The sequence below is a fragment of the Pollachius pollachius genome (genome assembly GCF_949987615.1).
Source record: "Pollachius pollachius genome assembly, chromosome: 6".
NCBI classification, from domain to species: Eukaryota; Metazoa; Chordata; class Actinopteri; order Gadiformes; family Gadidae; genus Pollachius; species Pollachius pollachius.
In genome coordinates, this window is record NC_136939.1 from 7,807,024 (window position 1) to 7,813,032 (window position 6,009).

Here is a 6,009-nt window from a genome sequence, read left to right on the forward strand (position 1 = left end):
TCCTGAGTGCAGCACCATTCTGTTTCATTGTGTTTGTGTTGGTCTGGAGGGTAGGGTGTCCTCCTGATCGGGTAGGACAGTTCTTTGTCAAATGTCTTGGTAAGATTATTTAAATAAAAACCATCCTTTGGTCCAAGTGTCTGAGTGTCTCTTGTGTTCAACGTTTTCCCAGATGATCAAGGATGATCCTGTGATGCTTTTTCCGTCAAAACAAAAAGTATTTCATCAGTTTAACACGCAAACCCCCCCCTCCCCGTTTACATAGAATGTGGAAAGGGGCTGGATATACTATTTTTGGGGTGTGTTCAGCAACCGAGAAAGTGTGTGAGCATCTTTGCGTGTGCGTGCGTGATTGTTTACCAACTAATGTGCCTAGCAACACTTTCTACCAGGGCGGGAAAACATGGTACGGATCTCTGTCTCTCTCTCCCCCCCTAGTACCACACCCACGCTCGCCCACGAGGTTTCATCAGCCCTCGGTGAAAACAACAGTGAGAAGGGGCCAACCAGCGTGCTGTATCCAAGGGCAGGTTGCTATGGAAACTGACAGCACGTGCTGCGCGCCGTTGCCTGTTGCCATCCCGTCACCGTGTTTACCACCCGACGAACAGCCATCCTGCCTGCTGGGCCGCATGCCTGCCAACAGTCCCATCCCCCCACCCCCCTCCCTCCCTCCAGCTCCTGGAGGGAGGGAGGGGGAGGAGTCTCGTATCATCCTCATCACCCCCACCCCACCTTTTCCTCTCTCCCTCTCTCTCACACACACACACAGACCTCCCTTTATCCACGCGAGACCCTAATCTCGGCTGTTTTGCTCTCCTCTAACCCCACCCTCTCCCCTTGTCTCCCCCCCTCCCACCTTCCCTCTTTGCCGCCCCGCTTAGCTCATCCTTATTCTCGGAAGGAAAAAAAAAAAAAATCCAGCATGTTTGTTTGTTTGTTGTTGTTGTTGATCATATGTTTGACTTCAGTGCATTGTAAATAGTCCTGTCGGGCCGGCCCAGGCGGAGGGTAACAGAGCACTCAGCCACAACATCCCTGGCTACAGAGGCGCGCTGCCCCTTATGTATGCCTCCCACGGCCGCACACACTATTGATCCGTGGAGGTCAATGATTCTCAAAGGTAATTTGCCTAAGCTGGATTTCTATGAATAGCAGAATGTGGGAACGGTCAGCCTCGTTTTGGCTGCTTTATGTATAAAGAGAGGCAGAGCACTGGTCTTGCACTCTAATGTGAAACTATTGCACTGCGTTCAACCCATTCACCCTTCTCCTGTGAACCATTCATTTTTGAACCCCAGCCGATCCAGGACACACACACACACACACACGTCATTACAGCTACAGGCGCATTCTACAAGCACTCAGGGACAAAGGATAAATTATGCAGAGGTAGTGTCTGAGTCGTCTCGCCTTTCTCCCTTCTCTCACCTTCCCTAAGCAATAAGGAAGCAATGTTGCCATGGAGGCAATGAAGCCTCGGCTCTGAATCAGCCAATTACAGGCTTTCCTGTATGGGGCACTCGGCCAATGGCAGCTTGGCCTGACGCTGCTGTTGCCACCGACACCGCGTTCCTATTGGCTGAGCTCTGCTCTTTGATTGGATTGCTGGTCTTGTTTTGAGAGGAGAATATTTCAGGGAGTGCCACCTGTGGGCCTGCTTGCAGTCTTCTAAAAATAATGTGGAAAAACGGTACATTGAATGAAACATTAAATGTAACTTTCAATGCTATTTACTGCAATTACATATTGACACGTCTTAATGTTAATGGATGACAAATGCCCACCTCAAATAAATAAGGAAAATGTATTAAATTAATGTTATTGTCTGATAAAATCTCTAATTTATAGTTGGTGTTCTGTGACAAATCTGTTCAAATTATCCTTATTGTGCCATCCACACCCTTATTCCTGGCTTCCAGCTATTTAACATCAGCCTTTTCTATAATAATTAAGGACGCTATTAATTCATCCACTGGTAATTAAGTAGTAATACATTTGAATGATGTTTTTTTATTTATACATTAAAATGTTAAATACAAGGAGCTTGATTATTTTTAGTTATGTAAAAAAAACGGCTGGTTTGGTGAATGAAGATAACCACTGAACTACTGGTGAACTGCGTTTTCCAGGAAGTATCTCCCAAGTCCGCATGTATAGCGTGGCGTCTCAGCATGGTGTCATGGTGGATGGAGAGCATGTTAGGGATGATGTACGGCGAGCCGGTCAGTATCGCGAGACACACAGGTGGACACAGGACACCGACTCAAACCGAGGGATCTTGAATCAACATCATGGGGTTTATTCGTGATAATGATCGGCTCGCTGTACACCATCCCGCTGGTTACACGGCTACTTAATTAAAAAATTAATAATTTGACACAAAATACTACAACAAAGCATGCTTCCGCTAAAAAAAGAGTCCGTTGGATTCTGCGGTTGGAAATAGCGTCCATGGCAACGGTCTATTAATCATGTGAAACGGTCCCCTTTTCAGAAATATCCGCTCATTGTCCTAATTGACCAATCAAATCCGAATGTCCAAGAAAGCAGTGAGATAAGTGAGGACAGAATGAATGGCCAGCGAGCCCGACCACCCACTGGACTGGATTGACCCAATACTAACTCACCGTCCAAAGCGCCTTCGTTCATTACAAACGTCTGTTTGTCCGCTCCTGTTGACGTGGGTCTGATCCTGCTGATCAATTCATAATGTTTTTTTCCAAATTGATTTATAACATGGTCCATGACATGTTGATGATGTAGTGTTTGTGTGGGGGGAGGGCGGGGGGTGTTTACACACTTCCAGTGTCCAAAATTGTGAATGAGGTTAATCCTTTGTTTTTCCAATAGGACACAAATACTGCCCGCCTTGTGTGTGCGCGCATGTGTGTGCGTTTGTGCGCGTGCGTGTGTATCTATGACAAGCAGGGGGGTGAAAACAGGATTAGATAAACATCAGTGACTAAATCTGTGCAGATTGACGGAAATCACCACTCACAACTGTTACAGTAACAGTTGCCTCAGTGACCGTGAATTCTGGTGAAATTCGGGATGTTGAAATTCACTGTTACTTCGTTTGTAAAGACGGCGGGTAATCGATTTAATTACAGGTTCCCATAATATGATTATTATTATTATTTACCACATTTCATTCCGTGTTGCTATAACTTGCACAACTTTGCCTAGAAACTACAGTTGGCTCTTCCCCTTGGTTCATTATGATCCATAAACACTTTCACCAGTCCCATTGGCTGATTAAAAATGGATATTGAACAATGAACAATAATTCTTAAACATTAAGAAATTTGGCAAAATTGCCAAGACCTATCAAATTATTGAAATATTTGATTTTGTCTTGGATGTTAACATTATTAACCATTAATTTACATAAGTATGTGGTAACAAGCATTTACTAAAATTTCAGTAACATTTAACTAATTGTGTATTAACTCTTTATTGTGTTCATGTTGACTAATGGTGCTCATGCTAACTTATACATTATTTGATACTAACGCCAAGCCAATGCCAACACTATCTAATAATGCTTAATACTGCTTTAACTAATGTAAATTAATGTCTCCTCATTGTACCTTAGTTTTGCAGGAAGGTTGACCCTTGTATACCAGTAAAAATTTCTGGCAACAAAGTTTCGTGACGGATATGGTCCAATTACAATAGAGAACGGTACCACAAAATTACCTGTAATAAACTGCAAAAATATGATGTTAAATGTTTTGAAAATGTCAAGATGCTCAATAATTCAAGGAACATCACAAGTTACTTTTGAAAGCAAATGTCCTAACACTGGAAATTCACGTTTAAAGTGTCCAATCAGAATCAGAAATACCTGATGTGAAGTGATAGATAGACCACAGAATAAGTAATAGAATAGCAGTTTTTACCCTTTTAACAGAAAATGTTAATAATTAAATAATACAATATTTAAAATACAAAATTACACCAGAGTGTATCCTTTAAAGGGATATTGAACCTTGGTAAAGCTTTGTGTTTTACTGTCCATGCTGTACGTCCAAAATATTAACCTTCTTCAGCAGATGGTCAATAAGGTTATAAGTAGTTTGAATCCGTTTTTTTTGTTAATGTGCAGGAAGAATCCTTTGGGGTCCTTTTTCGCAATTCCATGAATTTGTATTGAAGGCTATTCTCTGCTCAACACTTGTGAAGCACAGGAGCAGCTGATGAAGACGATCAGCGATATTTGGACTTATGTTATGGCCACTAAACTCTACAAGCCAAACTTGGACAAAGTTCACTATCGCTTCAAGGAAAGTGGGCCGGTCTTGATGTTAATAAACCAAAGGTATTAGGCTGTGCCCAGCAATGAGTCCAGGTAAAAGCCAAGGAAAGACAAGTAAATTAAGATGTTATTACTATTGTGCAATATCCGCAATCTTTGCATTCAGTCACAATGATTAAAGAACAGTGTGAACCATTCTTTCCTCACCTGCATTGACATGATATCTGCCATAAATCTCAACAAGCAGTCTTTCCACATGATCGGAAACCACCTGATAAATGAATACTTGAAATACGTGCCATTTACACACACCGGCATATGTTCCACAGACACAATGAAAATCCACAAGCAAAAATTCAGTTAAAATGGCGGGTTATCAACATGACATACAGACTTGCAACAGACATGCAATAAGTGACGCAGACGCAACATTCATGGGGGCACAGAATGATTTGGGAGTGAGATGGAGACGTCTGGTCTCTTTTAAATGATTCAGGGCATTATACGGTTTACCAAGGAAAGTAGACAATATACTATGAATCTAGCCCTACAGTAAGTGATGTAAAGAGTAGGTGACCTAAGGGTCAAGGACACTTGGGATTGAGCTAGAGACCTGGCTTGGTTCTCATTTAAATGAAAGAGGGTCTCAAGGACATAGGTGTTCAGTTTCACAAAGCATTGTCAAAATCCACCAATGAAATACATTAATAAAAATACATTGCAATAATGAATATAGTCATTGGAAAGAGATAGGATCTTGGCCATTAGACCTGTTAACCAGGTGGCTCCATGGGATCATGATGTGAGAATGTCTCTGCCTAAAGGGGGCCGCGGGCAGCAGCGTAACCCTACCCCTAAGCCACCCTCTACCAATACGATACACACTACTGATTACTGAAACGTGACATTCATTTCATCATCATCATGAAGAGGAAACATCTATGAAATATTGCCTCACATTAAATGTAAAATAACATTTGAATATGTACAAATACAATAAATTGCCCTTAAACATAGTATTCATTTAATCTTAAATGACCTGTTACTTTGAGGGTATTCATTTTAATTACTGCAAATATCTGTAAATCCAAAGGGATTTTATTGTTTTCTGGAAAAATCTGAAAAATTACAGAAAATGTCCTGTAAAGTAACTTTCTTTTTTACAGTGTATGCCCTTTGATGTCCGTCCTGGGCTCAATGGTTGGTCATATGTAGGGTGTCCTGTCTCAGCCTTTCGGTCTCACTGGTGACGGGGGTGGGGTGGGGTGCGGGGGTTTTGGGATAACTGTCCGACGCTCAGTGGTAAACAAGCAGCTCTAATACAGTCCAGAGCTTCTCCTGCTGCCCATCCTTTATCGGCTTAGCCACGCTGATTTAATTGAAGGGCCCTGGTTGTGTTTCCCTCTGCATGTGTGTGTGGGTGTGTGTTGCGGAGATTTGAGGATACCCAATTTTGTCTCATTGTTACCAAAAGAGGTTTATGATGCGAAGCAGGGAGCAGCTGAATAGATTAGATGTGTGTGTGTGCGTGTGTGTGTGTGTGTGTGTGTGTGTGTGTGGATGTGTTTGAGTGCATATGTGTGAGTGCGTGTGTATGGGTGTGTGGTGTCTGTGACTCTAAATCAGCACCAAAGGGTCACTCAGCTGTTGCGAGGGTTTCTTTACCACCACAGGTGTCTTATGGGAAATGTGTAAGGCGTGGGAGAAGAGGTTATAAAGTCCTGACACAGACCTTTATTGAACTAAAG